Source organism: Trichosurus vulpecula, chromosome 2 (genome assembly GCF_011100635.1).
Source record: "Trichosurus vulpecula isolate mTriVul1 chromosome 2, mTriVul1.pri, whole genome shotgun sequence".
In the NCBI taxonomy this organism is placed as follows: Eukaryota; Metazoa; Chordata; class Mammalia; order Diprotodontia; family Phalangeridae; genus Trichosurus; species Trichosurus vulpecula.
The window spans coordinates 93,991,942-94,009,226 of record NC_050574.1 but is presented as its reverse complement, the minus strand read 5'-3'; the positions used below and the strand labels follow the sequence as shown (position 1 = coordinate 94,009,226).

The 17,285-nt window shown below is 36.8% G+C and overlaps 1 protein-coding gene across 1 annotated transcript in view; it reads right to left on the bottom strand.

Moving 5' to 3' along the window:
* The window catches only part of COG6 (component of oligomeric golgi complex 6), a 129,719-nt gene that overhangs the window by 66,423 nt on the left and 46,011 nt on the right, over positions 1-17,285 (bottom strand). The window lies entirely within an intron of this gene.

Sequence of the window (17,285 nt, the reverse complement as noted above, 5' to 3'; positions counted from 1 at the left end):
GATGCAAGCCAAAATGTCTCCAAGAAAGGAGGTTATGGGCCTACAGTACTCTACCCTCCCAGGGGAAGGGGGGATGACCAGGAAAGCAAGGGACTAGAGATTATGTCAAATTAGTATCAGTTGAAATGACTAGGGATATTTAGGATATTTAGAGTAGCAAAGAGATTTAGGTAAAGTGTCTTCAGGAATTTGGAGATATGTTAAGTAAAAGAAGAGTCTGAGTGATTCTGCTTCATCTCAAAGTAGAAAACTAGGGGCAATTGTGTAAAAGCTACAATGGGCACATACCCAAAAGTGAAGTGCACTTCCTTGAGAAGTTGTATGTTCTCTCTGATTGGAAGGCTTCAAACTGAAGCCGGGTGACCATTTTTCATGGAGGCTTTATAAACGATTCTAGTTTAGGAATATGTTGCACTAGATGACCCCCTAAGTCCCTTCCAACTTTCTATTCTTTGATTTTATTTTCACTTTTCATCACACACTTATAGATGGTATGATTAGCAGATGGCAAAGTAGGTGTTTCCCCACTAACTTCTCCAACAACAAAACCTCAGCAAAAAGGAATTATGGGCTAGATGTAGAATCACTAAAGGTCATCCAGAAGATAAGAAAACAGAAACATCACAAAAAAGTAAAAACTTCATGAAATAACATCCATCAACTACATTGGTGAGGCAGGAAAATGGCTAACTGGAAACACGACTGGGGCTCTGGGGCTGGCTGGCTGATTGAGTTCTTACCAATTTGGGCCCCATGGCTGCAGGGCAGGAGTTCTGAAGCCTGAGGGCTTATGAATGAGTTATGGACTTCCGGGTTAGAGAGTGCTGCAGCAACATCAACGACAGGGTGGCATGGAAGAAAGATAACTGAGTACAGTAAGATTGGAGGTCTGGTGCTGGCTTTCACTAGTCAAAACGGCACATCCCCAGACTGAGTACCAAACTGAGTGGCTTAACCCTTCCAGGACTTGGTATCTTCTGTTCAGTGGGTAGAATTCCCCTTTAATCTGTAGCCTCTTAGATCTCTTTTGTCGCTTTCTGATTCTTCTTTGTTCCTTTGTCCCTTGACACTATTTCTTCTTCTTTTTTGTTTGATCTTTCAGTTCAATTTATTTTCTATTAAAAAAAAATATGCCCAAGAGAACTTGTTTCTTGGCCTTTTTTATTTATAATTTTACTTTTCTTGTGTTTTGGTAGTTTGGAGTGTTTGGAAGTAGAATAATCTGCTCTCTTTTTAATTAGGACTTCCTAGACTAACACCCTCTCTCCTAGCTACCACTCCTCTATATGCATTGTTCTCCCACTATAATGTAAACTTCTGGAGGGGAGGTACTGTCTCTTTTTCATATTTGCATTCCAAGAACTAAGAGTGCCTGGCATATAATGTTTAATAAAAAATTTTGTTCATTCGTGTATTCAGAGGAATTTATACCCCGTGGAATAAATTCCATGTTCCCTGTGAATGAATCTGTATGTGTTGTGGGTAGCAAAACATGAGAGAAGATGTGCAGCTAGGGAAAGGAGAGGTAAGAAGCAGAAAAGGGTTGAGATGCACCTCTGCCTGATGGCAAGAAGGCCAGAAAAAGTATAGCAATTTCTTTGGGCTACAGGGAAAGAGGATAAAAGCAATGGAGAAGAGGGACTGGGATGAAGGAAATCTAAGGTAGGTCTCATCCCTGACAGAAAAGAACAGGCGACAATGAAGAATGGAAGGGAATATATTTCAATAGGAAGAGAAAGGGGCTTTGTGGGGTGGAAGTAGGGGTAGGTAATGTGTGAAGGGATTTTACACATTAGAAGACAGCTTTCTCTGAGAAGCGGTTGTACCTCCAGGACAGTATTTTACCAGTGAGAGGATTTATGAGTCCCCAGAACAGCCTAAACTCCAGGTGTTGGAGGTCCAGGAAGAGAATAAGAAATAGGAAAACCAAGCCCCAGAAATGGGGAATGATTATGCTAAAAGCAGGGAAGGAGCAAGTCTGAAGGCTCAGCACACAAAGAGGCCCGTGCCGTGGACACTGCTACCATCTGTCAGTTTCTAAGAGTTAGGTACAGCAGAAACAAGGGATAAGAGGGCAAAACCTAGAACTGAAATAACAAAGAAATGGGATAGAGGAGGAAGTCCAAATTTGGTGCTCATAAGAGTGAGGCACAGAGAGGATGAAGAAGAAACAATCGACAAGCATGTATGAAGTGTCTACTGTGTACCAAGCACTCTGCAAGGTCCTAGGACAGAAGAAAAATTTAATCATCTTTACCTAAAAAATAGCTATATTTTAAAAAACTGAGGCAGCTGGTAGTACAGTGGATGGAGTACTTGGCCTTAAGTCAAGAATAGCTGAGTTCAAATCCCACCTCAGACACTATCTGTGTGACCCTGGGAAAATCACTTATCCTCCATCTGCCTCAGTTTCCTCATCTATAAAATAAGGACAGTAGTAGCATCGAGCTCACAAGATGGTTGTGAGGATCAAATGAGATGACAATTGTAAAGTGCTTAGCAGAGTGCCTGGCACATAGTAGGCACCATATGTTAGTCATTATCATCATCATTATTATGTACCATTTTTTAGTAATTTTTTTAATCCACCAAAATATCCCTTCTCTTCTTCATACCTCCCCATCCCCCTACTGAGAAAGAAAACCAAAACCTGTGTCATAAACAAACACATACAGTCAAGCAAAACAAACTCTTGCATTGGCCATGACATGGGAAAGAAAAGGTTTCAGTCTGCACTGAGTCCTTCACCTCTTTGTCAGGATTAGGAGCATTCTTATTTATGAGTCCAGCATTCTTAAGTCTTTCAAAGTTGTTTGTCTTTACAATAGAGTTATTGTATAAATGGTTCCCTTGATTTTCCTTGCTTCACTCTATATCAATTCATATAAGTCTTACCAGGTTTCTTCGAAACTGCCCCCTCATAATTTTTCACAGCACAGAAGTATTCCATCACATTCAGAGCACATTTTTTCAACCATTGGGGAATGCCTCTCTCTCAGTTTTCAATTCTTTGATACCACAAAAAGAGCTGGAATAAATATTTTTGTACACGAGTTCCTTTTCTCTTTGATCTTTGGGGTACAAACCTAGTAATGGGATTGCTGGGTCAGAGGGTATGCAAAGTTTCATGATTTTTGAGGCACAGTTCCAAACTGTTTTTCAGAATAGAAAGCTGGACAAGTTCACAGTTCTACCAACAGTACATTAATGTACCTGTTTTCCCACAGCCCCTCCAGCATTTGTAATTTTCCTTTTTTGTCAACTTGATAAGTATGAGGTGGGATTTTGGAGTAGTTTTAATTTGCATTTCTCTGATTATTGCAGATTTTGACCATTTAAAAAATATGGCTATTGATAGCTTGGGCTTCTTTCTCTGAAAAATCACTCTTCACATCCCTAGATCATTTAGAAAATGGCTCTTATTGTTATAAATTTGAATAAGTTCCCTATACATCTTAGAAATGAGACTTTTATAAGAGAACACTGCTACAAAGATGTTTTAAGTTTATATTCTAACAGGAGAGGCATAAACACACATATAAATATATAGTATAAATATAAAGTGAATAAATACAAAGTGGAAAAATACAAGGCAGCTTGGGAGGGAAGGCACTAGCGGTCAGGAGAAGGGGAGATCAGGAAAAACTTCATTTAGAATACGATGCCTGAGATGAATATTAAAGGAAGACAGGGACTCTATGTGATGGAGACTGGAAAGGAATGCATTATAATACAAGAGAGGAATTGTGGCAAAATTTGACAGCTGATTGGATGTGTGGGGTGAGGAAGAGTGAGGATAATGTTGAGATTATGAACACGGGAGACTGAAAGGATAGTAGCAGAAGAGGGTTTTGGGAGGAAAACAATGAGTTCAATTTTGGACACATGGAATAATCTGTTTTACTGCATTCCTCTCCATTTCATGCCTTTATATTATGGCACTTCAGTAGATATGAATGTTCCCTCAAACACCTTAACCTCCTAATACTTCAACCTACTCAACTGCCATAACCTACTTCCCCATTCCACTTCAGCTACACATAGCTATGGGTCATGGTCCATGCAAATTTTTCTTCTTGGCTTTGCCACATAAGTAGTTCCCAAGTCTCAGTCTGACAAACTGTTCCACATAAGGCATTACACAGAACTTTTTCCTGTCATATCTTTTGATTACGTATCACGGTATTGGCCACTGCTTATATTGGTGACAGATGATACGTCCAAAAATGTCTTTTCTCCAAGCAACCTGGTCCTGGCCTTTCTTGACCTGTCTGAAGAAGTCTCAAAGCATCATCCCTTTCCCGAGCAACTTTATCCAAAGCAACCATGGACTCTGGCACCTTGTTTAATCGCTCTAGACTTGGCATTGACAATCTCTGTCTTCTGGCCTCCTGCCCTAAGGTGAGAAGCATATTTCTTTCTTTCAGTAGGACATTCCAAAGTTTGTGTAGATCTTTGTTAGTCTTGTACCTTAACTGTTCACAGGTCCACACAGCACCTGATTTGACTGTTTCTTCTCCCCAATTCTTTTTGGGTGGTCACATTCTTAATCTTGTCACCAACTATTACTATTTCATACCCACGATGAAGAAATCTGAAATTCCTTTCTCAGATCATAACCTCCTATTATTCTCTCTCTCCTCATGATTTACTCTTCCTAATCCTAATCATTGTCTTCTACCAGGGTGGAGGGATTGACTTTCAAACCCTCCCTCTACCCCTTAGAATTCTCATAGGCCATTATTCTACTTTAGTTTAATTTTCTTCCCTTCTCAACCTCAACCCTTTAGTTCAAGTCTACATTTTCCTCTATTCTTGAATCCCTTATTCCCCTGTCCTACTGTGAGCAACACAGTGAGCCAAACTCTAAACCTGTACGACTCTCCCCATTCTTATCCTTTATTGCTATTCACATTTTATTGAATAAATCTAGAGGAAGTCACAGAACAGTACTGACTGTTTCTACTACCAATTTGTAAAGTTTAATCTCAAATTAGTCCTTACCACAGCAAGGCAATTCTTTTATCTTTCTCCTCCAACTGATTTTTATCTTAGTCCCCATACTGCCTGTTCCACACTTTGTCCTCTCCTCAAAACTCCCAAAATTTCATTCCCCTCTTGTTTACTTCTGAGGCTTTCATCTCACCCTTAACTGAGAAAACAGAAGCCCTTCACTATGAGTTTCCTTTTCTCTCTTTCACTACAGACCCTTGAAGTCATTCCCCATTCTCTTCTCCTTTCCTCCAGCCTCCAATGAAAAGATGGGGTGTATAGGTTGTTAAGAGAGGACTATCACCTCTGGTGTGAGAGCTTTCCAAGCCCTTTTCAGGGCTGCTTATTGTATCTGTAAGGCAAGTGTCACAATATCGATGGTGACCATGAATATGCCTGTATAGTTCTGTATCGGAGGATCAAATCCCAAAACCAATAGCTCCAATTCAACATAGCAGCAATTATATCCCAAAATCAGTAAGCCCACTTTATCATAACAGCAAGTAACTTAAAACACAATAACAAAGCAGGGAGCCAAGCCATCCCATAACCTTCCCCCTATGTTGGGGCCTTCCTGAAAACACTCACTCACAAATCCTGTCTTAATCCTCTCCTCCAGCAGTTCTGAGAGAGAGCTTAAGGGCTATCCTCAGAGTATATGTACCCTTTTCAGAGCCTGAGGGCTTCACAGCCTTCATGACCTAATTAGCAAAAGGGTGTGGGCCTTCCTACAAACAAGCCTCTCCTAATCAAGGTCCCCACTTGAGACCTATTAATGTGATTAATGGTTGGGGAAGATCTTTAATCACATTAACACCACATTTATCCACCTTTGGTGTCCAACTGCTCCTTTGGTTCACCTGTGGTTCCAAGAAGCTGTAGCATGCAGAGCAGCCACAGGTTTAGCCCTGGGCTAAACCAGGTTGAGCATAACTGCTAGGCCTCAAACCCATTGGTGAGTTAGGGGGATATCTAACCTAAGCATGTGGTAGAATGGATGGATGAGAATAATTTGTTCTAACAATCATGAAGGTGGCTGAAGCTTAGAGCTTGGTCAAAGATGCCAAGGTCATCTACTGCATCCTGGGACATTGCCAGTCATCCGACTTTTGTCTGACACTGGACTTTGATGACTCTGGAAGAGAGAGTGAAGGCTGATGATTTTGCAACTGTGCAACTCTGCCTTACTTAAAAAATATCCACGCACAAATCAAGATATCACCATGCGATATCACTTGCCCTCTTCAAAAGCAAAGGACAAACAACAATGAAAGATGGCCCTTCTCTATGCCACTGTAAACAAACCTCTTCCACAATCACCCTTAGTTTCATTTCATTTTCTCCAGGAAACTGTCCTCATTATCATTGCCCCTCTCTTCCACGTATCTTCATTCTCTCCCTAACTACTGGGTCCTTTCCTACTGCTTACAAACATACTCAAATCCCCTCTATCCTTTAAAAACAAACAAACTTCTCCAAAGCCTACCATTCCCTCAAGCTATTATCCTATATCTTCCATGGCACATAAATATAATGGAATATTACTGAATTATAAAAAAAAACAACAAATATGAAGAATTCAGAGAAATATTGGAAGACTTTGATGAAATTATATGAAAATAAGTCCTAAAATAAAACCTTGCTAAAATGATATGAATTATAAAGGTCAATTCACATAACTGCAGAACTACTCATTCAAAACTAGGTACAAGCCTACTGAAATACACTGCTGAAATAATAATTAACACATTATTTGTGGGACAAAAGATATTTTATTAGCTAGTAATGCTGAAGTTCCTGGTATGTTTTATTGTCTAAGAGAAAAAAGATCTAGTACGTTAATCATTCATTTAGTATTTCTTAAACACCTACCATGAGCCTCAAGAACTGTTGGATAGCTAATTTCCAATTTATTTTAAATAGATCCAAAGCTGGGAGAATTTATTAATATTACAGATCAAGTTTAAAATTTTCCTGTTTCAAAGCTGAACTGAAACCAACTATATGAAATTTAAAAGGGACTAAAGTCTTACACTTAGGTTCAAAAAGTCAGCTGCAAAAATTAGGAGACATCTGGTTTAATAAATGATGAAGTACTAAAAAAGTGATCATTTTCTTTTAATTTCAGAATTCATTTACAAAGATAAAGATCCACAGGTAATATTAGTGCAAATGAATAACCGTAGCTGGTGAGCATATTTCTTTCCTTAAAGAACGCTGAGAAAAAAATCTGAGCACAATGAGAAACAAGTAACAGTGAAAGAACTTCTCCGTTAAACTGACTGGGCTGATCAATCAGCATGGCAAAAGTAAATAATGTTCCAAATCTCATCTTTTTCTTCTAAACGTGTGTGTGTGTGTGTGTGTGTGTGTGTGTGTGTGTGTGTGTGTCTAGGGTTTGCAACACAGTGGGGAGGTACCAAGTAGATGGTGTAAAAATTACTAGTGATGCTAGGACCAATGAAATAGCAGATGTTCAGACTTCTCAGAAAAGTCTAATCTCCTAAAGGAAGGAGAAATATAACTAGAAGTTGCTGAGAATGGCTAATCTTCAAAGGCAGTTTTTTTTTTTTACTCAATTCCACACTTGTACATGATATTTCAAGACCTGTTCATTCTAAGGATAAACTCAGGCATAATTATTTCTAGTGGTCACATAACACCTGAACACAAATTTTCACACCTCTGATTAGAGCTCCAAATTCACTGAGCTCTGTGTTTCTGAGGTACTGTCACATAACAATGCTTCTAAAATTTTCTGGTTAGTTTAAAAACAGAAAACTAGTCTCTCTAATACCCTATCTTGTCTAATGGAAAGTCTATTTTTCTGTATAAAGGTGTCCCAAAAATCTCAGTGTAGACTTTTGGCACACCTTGTAGAAAGAAGATAGCAATGGAGAAAAGTGCATTTTAAATTAAAAGTGAAGTGAAAGCAAATTATCTGGGAACAATACATTTTTACAACGCTGAAAATATTAAAAGTCTATTTCTACCATTGAAGTATGCTCCTTTGTTTTTAAAGATAAAGTGAAATTATTTCTCTGTACACTAATACAGAAGTAGAAAAAATTCAAGGCTTGCTATATTATGTAATAATTAATAAGTTACTTTAAATTTACTTTTTCATTTTTAACATGAAAATGCACCATAAGGACCAAATATTTAGCTTCTATTTTTTTCTCTGCACATATAGGTATGTTCCATTATTATGAAAGCTAAACACAAAATGAGTTTTCTAAATGATGAACAAATTCTACAAACTAATTTAAACTTACCATCTTTAGGATAGAAGATTAATTATAGATAATGGCAAATAATCTCATTCTTAGAGTTCTTTTATTGTCGATAAAATTAATCATCTCCCAAGTGCTTGCTGCTTGCAATGAAAACAAATATCTTTAAAATCTTCATTTCTAAACATACTGATCGCTGTGACCATAAGTTCTACAGAAACAAGTACAACTAGTCTGTGTGAAACTATGAGTTTCTCTAGAAACTTACTCTAAAAGCAATAATGAAGTGAACAAAAACTAGGATTGAATGTATAAAACATTAAGAAATACCAACAGAAAGCTTAAGTTAACATTTAGCTTTTAATTTCCTGGAAACTAACAATTTCCTCGATCATTCCCAATTTTCCAGCAAAAACAGACACTCCCATTTTTGTAGCAAAAATAGTCAAGAATTCAATGAGCCTTTAAAGATATATAAAGATACATGAAATATCTTTTCCCACAGAGAGAAAAAAACTTGCTTGACCAATATAGAGACTTTATATAGAGGTCAAAGATACAAAATTTCATTTTACAGGCTGAGTGGTAAAATTATATTAGATTCCAAAATGTTTACACTGGGGATTTTTTAAAAAGACTACATTTTTCTTATAATAATTGAGTTCTAAGATTCCCTCTAATTTTATATCTATGATTTTATGGTGATGAAGGCAAAATGTAAAAAAAAAAATTAATAAATGACAATGGTATAGTTCTCAAAAAATTTCAAATGGATAACATATACAGTCTCTTCTTACAAAGTAACAAAGAGAAAAAAATATCAAAAATTCATTTATTAATAACCAAACTCTGTGCACTTCACTAAAGAAAAAAGAAATAACATGTTTCTATTTGAAATTAATTTCATTTAAAAACCTAAGGAAAACTGAACAGGGAACTTTTTTATTGGGCCTTTGACACTTAGTATTATTATTTTCTTTGAATATCCTGTCTGATATAGCTAGAAATTTGACAGAAATGTAATACTAAACGGCAATGTTTTATATAAACTGATATTTTATTTCTCCCATTACAGGAATAAGTGCAGAAATGAAGTTCAAACAGTGCCATCTTGTGGCTACTTTATCACTCATTACTTATGTTTTATTTAACAATAAGGAATATGCTTATTGGGGAATCCAACTAGAAAGGACCATAGGGATCATAGAGACCATAGGATTCAGAGCTGAGAAAGCCCAAATGGATCATCTCTAGCCAGACTCCCCCCATACCCACCCCCAGTTTATAGATAATAAAACTAAGGCTTGCCCAGAAAGGGGAAACTACTTGTTCAGAGTCACACAGTAAGTAACAAAACCAGGATTTCTGACTCCAAAGCCAGAGTTCTTTTTACTGCAAGAGCTAAGCTGATGAGTGTGTGCCAATCTCAGCTTGACGATCTCCAGGGATGGAAAAACTCTCTCTCCAGGGACACCCCATTCCACTTTTGAACAGCTCTAATTATAATTAATCTTTATTTTGCCTTTACCCCAAAGCTGTCTCTCAGCAAATTCAACCTTTTTTTCTTAGTTTTCCCCTACAGAATCAAGTCAGACAAGCTTAACCCTGCCTCCACGGGATAGTCTTTCAATACTTAAAGGGAATGGCCTCAACTCTCTCACGCTAAACATCTCCTGGCCCTTCAATTGATAAGTATATTGCAAGGTCTCCAATCCCCTAAGTCAGCCTCCCCTCCTGGTCTCCTTCCTCTAAGAGCACCCCAGTTTGCCAGTTTCCTTCTCAATATTTGAGCCCCAGAACTGAAAACAATCTTTAAGACATAATCTGACCAGAGTATAATGAGACCTCCCCCAATCTGGACACATGTTCCTATCTTGCATCTAGTACATAGTGAGCATTTAATAAATGCTTGTAGAGCAGCTGAACTATAACTGCTATAATTCACCTCATAACAAGTTTTGTGGTTTGGCTATGACCACTCCTGTAAGGATATGCTTGCTATTTAGGACTTTTTAAATTGTAATTTTCATATTTCCTTTGTGAATGCAAGCAGACCATTAATGGTTATTAGAAAATATGTACACAATACATACATAACTAATTGCCTGTCCATGAATGTAACACACACTGTGTAACAAGCAGCTCAGTGGTACAATGGACAGAGCACCAGGCGTAGAGTCAGGAACACGTGAGTGTAAATCTGAACCCAGAAACTTACTAGCTGTGTGACTCTGGGCAAGTCACTTAACCCTGTTTGCCCCACTTTCCTCACCTATAAAATGAGCTAGAGAAGGAAATGGCAAAGAACTCCAGTATCTTTGCCAAGAAAACCCCAAACAGGGTAACAAAGAATCAGACACAACTGAAAAACAGCTAAACAAACATAACAAGCACTGAGTGAATACTAACATATTTTCTAGGTCTCTTTAGGGTCTGAAGATTGGCTCAGAAGAGTTCAAAAATAAACCAGAAATTCAGGTCACAAACTTAATGACACTTTTATTCTTTGTTTTGTTACGAAGCCCATTAGGAGCTAATGACCACTTGTACAGAGGCAGGAATCTCTAGGCTCTGGGAATGTTTCCCAGATTCCAAGCCAGGGCCAGAAGAGCCAAGGTCCTTATCTCTTTGAGAACAGCTATAGGGTGAGTCAGATTCTCCCATTCTTTGTCTCCCTTCTTTGCCCCCTCAACTAAATACAATGCTTGAAGATCTCAAAGCAGAGATGTGGGAGCAGAAAGAACAGAAAGGATCATTTTGTAAGCAATCACAACATATCAAACTCAAAATTCAGGTTGGGTGGCACAACACAGAAAGAGAATTACTGCTGCAGTTGGAGGACCTGGGTTTAAATCCTACCTTGGATACTTAGGCCATTGCAACCTTTGGGCTTCTATTGCCATTTCTGTAACAATGAGTGGGGCGGGGGGGATGGATTATATGATCTCTGGTATTTCTTCTAGCTCTAGATCTATGATCTGATGAAAAAACCTAAATCAACAATACTTCAAAAATATTCAGTAAAATGATATAACACATCAACAGCAGAAGCAAGTCAACAATTTAAAAGTTATTAATCACTGAAAAGAATTAAAATCACAAGATATAAATCAATGACATAAAAGATTATAAATATGATTATATAATATACATGAATGTTAGTGATCAATATTATTAAACGTATAAGATACAAATATAAATGCATATGTGAATAAATATGTAAGATATACATGTGAATAAAATAATAATCACAGAGTATAGTTGAGTTACTACCTTATCACTATTAAAAACTCAGCACTTTAAAAGAACTTGATTCATGTCTCTTGCCACAGTTCCTATTATTAGGACTCAATGAACTGTAATTACAAAGATCACAAAATATATATCTGGGAGCAAAGGTAACAAACATGATCATTGCTCTAGAACCAAATGAATCAAGAAAAACTAATAGGTGCCATAAATGGGATCTTTCCTATAAAAAAAGAAAAAGCCAAGAAGCTATTCTTACTGCTGCTTCCCACACTCTTCACAAACTAATGGCCAGGTCACCCAGACTGCTAATGGAGACCCATCTCAAGATATAAGCTAAGAATTTTCAGTACTATCCATCTCTCCCTTTCAGAAAGTCTTTATCAATTCTAAAGAATATCCTAAAATAAATCTCATTTGGATACATGCAGACTCTTTTTTCCTTTATCAAAGTGGAAACTATTTTGCCACAAGAACCCTCATTTGGAGAAGTACTTGCCAACAAATGAATAAATTAAAATCATCAGGAGAAATTCTCCTTTTTAAGAGAAACAATTCTCAGAAAATTATCATCAGTTCATTCTATCAATGGAGCTTAATATCAAATTAGCTTTTTTGACTGCCCTATCACACATTTATTATACTTATACTCGTATTAATAGTGGACTAAAATACAAATGTTCCAAACAAAGATGGTAAGAGTCAATGTTGAAAGGATTGTGGAAAGATAGGCATGTTAGTGTGCACTGTTGGTGGAATTAGGACAACCATTTTGGAAAGCACTTTGGAATTAAGTAGTCCAAGTGACCAAATGTCATGGACCCAGAGGTTCTACTACTAGGCTTATATTTCAAGGTCATTCACTGGTTAAAAAAAAAAGGCCCTACATAGACAAAAATAGTTATAATAATTTTTTCTGTGTATGTGATAGCAAAGAATTGGGGGAAAAAAGTAAGATACCCAACAATTTGGGAATAGATAACAAACTGTGGCACAACAATGTAACAAAATATTACTGTACCATTAAAAAAAACCATAATGCATATAGAAAAGCATAGAATGACTTATGTAAACTGCGTAAATTGAAGTAAAAAGAGTCAGGAAAACAATACAGGATATTCCAAAGTAAATGCTGCAAAATTATAAGGAACAAACATGGCCCTAAAGAAGAAATAATAATAGACACTTCCTCCCAACTCTTTTGCAGATTAGGAGGTCTATGGGTATGGAACTTTTCACATATTTTCAGATTTTTTTCAATGTATTGATTGATTTTACTGAATTTTTTTCTCTTCTTCGTCTTTTTTTTAAATACTCTGTTAGATACAAATTTTGGGAACAAGCATTCACTATTCAACAAAAACTGCTGGGAAAACTGGAAAGCAGTCTGACAGTAACTAGGCATTGATCAACATTTCACATCATATACCAAGATAAGCTCAAAATGGGTACATAATTAAGAAATAAAGGGGAAAAAAATCAAAGTAAAGGAGTAAGGAAAAAATTACCTGTCAGATCTATGGATAAGGGACCATAGGAGGCAAAATCAATAATTTTGATTACAGGAAATTTAAAAGGTTTTGCACAAACAAAACAAATGCACTCAAAATTGGAAGGAAAGCAGGAAACACGAAAAATTTACAGCAAGTTTCTCTGATAAAGGCCTCATTTGGAACTGAGTTCATTTATAAGAAGTAGAGCTATCCTCCCACTGATAAATAGTCAAAGAATATGAACAGGCAATTTACAGAAGAAGAAATCAAAGCTATCGATAGTGACATGAAAAAATACTCTAAATCACTAATAATTAGAAAAATGCTGAGCCTCACACCTATCAGATTAGCTAACATTATAGAAAGGAAAATGACAAATGCCAGAGGGGATATGGAACTACTGGGATACTAATACACTGTCGGTGGAATTGTGAACTGGTCTAACCATTATGGAGAGCAGTTGGGAACTATGCCCAAAAGGCTATAAAACTGTGCAAACCCTTTGATCCAGCAATACCACTACTAGGTCTGTATCCCAAAGAGATCAAAGAAAAAGGAAAAGGACTCATATGTACAAAATTATTTACAGCCACTCTTTTTGTGGTGTCAAGGAATTGGAAATTAAGAGGATGGCTCAATGGCTGAATGAATGGCTGAACAAGTTGTGATATATGATTGAGATGTAATACTATTGTGTTATAAAAATGGTAGCCATCTAGGGCAGGATGGGGAGGAAGGGGAGGAAAATAAAGAAATGTACACTATTATTATATATTTAAAAGGAATAGCAAGTTGTAAATAACAGATTTGTGGTTTCATGGACAATCATCTTTTTTTATTATACTATGCTATGGAAATGCTTGTTTTATTACATAAATTAAAAATTAAATAAAAATTTTTTAAAAAAGAAAAGAAATGATGAGAAAGATGGTTCCAGAAAAACCTGGGAAGACTTAAATGAACTGATGTAGAGTGAAGTCAGCAGACCCAGGAAAATACTGTACATATTAATAGTAATATTGTAACAATGATCAACTATGAAAGACTTAGCTATTTTGATCAATACAATGATCCAAGACAATTCCAAAGGACTTGATGAAAAATGCTAACCACCTCCAGAGACAGAACTAATAAACTCTGAGTACAGATTGAAGCATGTGGTTTTTTTTTTAACTTTGTTTTTCTTGCCTTTTTTTGGTAACATGGTTAATGTGGAACTACATTTTAGATGACCTTGTGTATAATGGTCAGATTGCTTGCTTTCTCAATGGGTGGAGCTGTGACTGGAGGGAGAGAGAAAGTATGAGATTCAAAATTTTAAAATGAATGCTAAATATACCTATATATAATATGTATATATATGCATATATATATATATATGTAAAATTTTTAAAATATTCTTTTGTTATACGGGACAGCTCTCAAGTGCCAAGGAAAATTTAGGTGATGTGAAAACAAAAGACATCACTAAAAATTAATTTATTTTTTAAAATGAAAACCACAAACCCGTGCCTGCTCAGACAATATGTCTTTTGTCCCTATTCTCCTATCAGTTTGCCATAGGGGCTGCACCCAAGTTCCTGGGGACATTTTTTCCTTTCTTCTGAGAGTATGAGGATGCCAGTGTAGAATTTAGTTTGTCTACCTGTTCTCCCTTCCCTTAATCACATGGCCAGTCCATCTTCTTTTTTGATTATACTTCCCTGAGATACCCTTGACTCTACTTCTTTAAAGTCCCTTATTTGTCACATGTTGAAACCTTCTCACACCTACTTCGTACTTTTCTGTAGCCCTTCGTATAATACTTATTTTTAATTACTCAGAGATTATAATGCTCCATGCCATGCTGCTATACAACAATGTCTATTTAATGCTGATGTTAAAAAGATGGGGATTTTGTCTGTGAGAAATCTGTGGTCGATAAGGAAGCTCTGCAGTTTCCTAAAGGATATTCAGCTCACTCTTCTATTTAATTCTGAACCTAACTCACTGTCCAATTATACTGTCTGAGGGACAAGTTGTATACGTTGTCCATCTAACTAACTGTATGCCTGAGTTGGCCAATAGATATCCATTTAGTTTTTCCCATGTGGATTATAAGGCCAAATTATTTTGAGTAGAAACACCTCCTTTAGGAAAATATAATCCTGACCTATTCATATAAGTTTTTGATAATGAAAAATGGATGAAAGTGCGCTGACATATGCTCTCATACAGAAATTTAACCAATAAAAATCAATCATCACAACAAAGGTTTCAAAAAACCCTAAAAATCACTTTATTCACTAAGCCCTTGACTTACTTTCCAAGAAAGGAGAGATGGCAGCCAAGGAGATATGAGTTTAAAATGGAAACTCATTTGTAAAATTGTAAAGGGAAGGAAGATAGAAGATTATAAGTAATAGTACCTCATAAAAAAGATAGAAACAGTAGAAAATAAATCCACTTTAAAGAGAACTTGGTAAGACAGACACATCTGAGCCTTCTCCATATCATTACTGCAACCACTGAATGGCGTAGGACCAAAGTAGAGCCCTAGCTCACTCCACTAAAGATGACCAAGTTGATATTAATCATCAATCTTGGGGCCAGTCATTCACATCAATTGAAAACTATAGGTCGCAGGCTCTGTGTTAGGCACTCTAAGTGCTTCTAACTCAATGGGGGAAACAGGTATTTATGTAAATATATACAGCATAACTATAAAATTAATAAATACAAATATACCCAAGGTAGTCAGGGAGGAAGGGCACTAGCAGGTGGTGAGGAATGAGGAAAGGCTCTAGGCAGAAGATATGCTTGAGCTACATCCTGAAGAAAGAGGGACTCAATGAGGTGGAGGTAAAGAGGGAGTGTATTCCAGGCATGGTAGATGTCCAGTATGAGGACACAGAAACAAGAGATAGAATACTGTATGTGAGGAACAAAGGGAAGGTAAGTTTGGCTACGTTGCAGAGTATATTAAGAGAGTAATATCGAATGATAACGGAAAGATAAATTGGGAATCAGGTTGTGTAGGGCTTTACAAGCCCTAAACAAAGGAGTTAGTATTTTATGCTAGAGGCAACAGATTTTGGAGTTGGTGGAGTAGGGGAGTTATAGGCAGAGCTTAAGAAAAATGAGGTTGGCAACAATGTGTATGATGGACTGTGGTGAGAGGCTTGGATGGGGTAGTGGTGGATGGATAGTGGTGAGAGGCTTGAAGTGGGGAGATGGGTTAGGAAATTGTTTTACAATAATCTAGGCAACAGTTGACGAGGGCATGATCTAAAGTGGTAGGTATATAAGTGAAGGGAATGTATAGAATACGAGGTATTATGAAAGCAGAAACAGGAAGATGTGGCAACTGATTAGATACGTGGGGTGAGGAAGATTGAGGAGCACAGGTTAATGCCAAGATTACGAACCCTGATTACAGACACTGGGGTGCCTTCAAAAGAAACAGGAAGGCATAGAAAAGGACAGGATTTAGGGGCAAAGAATTTTTAGACATGTTTAAGTTTGAGTTGCTTCCAAAACAACCAGTTTGAAATGTCCAAAAGGAAATTAATTGGTGGTACATGACTGAAGCTCAGGAGAGAGATTTGGGTTGGACATGTATTCCAAATCTGCTTACCTGTATTACAAACCAATCTATGTATCTCCAGATTGTTCTCAAGGACAATGAGAGAGATGTAATTTTGGAAAGAGAAGGCATACACTAAAAGAGTAACTTTTTCTTTCATTGTACACCTTTATCCTGATTATTACTCTGAAAACCTGCTGCTCTCTCTTAGCTCAAGCCATGCTATCCTCCAAATTACCTCATCTCTCCTTTCTTCCCCTTCTTAGAAGCAAAGTTGCCTTGCCTCCTTTACAATTTTTTCACCCCTACTTCAAGAATTCAAGCTATACTACAGGTATGAAATGTTCTCCTCCTTAAATTTAGAACTTAATAAGACTCTTCCTGTCAGAATGTCTATTAACAACCAATAAATTAGCAGGGATTTATTCAACGGAGAATAACTATCCTCCTTAGGTCCCTACCCAACATTTTAGAATACAATTTCTTTATAAATTAGCCTAGGAAGAAAGCAAATACAAGGTGTCCCAGAAGTGTTAGTGACATTTAAAACTTTAGCAGCTTGATTTTAAGCTTTTGTAGTTTAAAATAGCACTGCAATTTTTTGACACCCTGTATGAGCTTAACTATATACACTACTAAGTTCAAATAACACACGTTTTACATACTAAAAGGCCAGGTCAATACTGCCATCCAAATTAATCATCAGACAACCAAATACTGTGTTAATTATTGATGGACGTCAGCTTAACATAC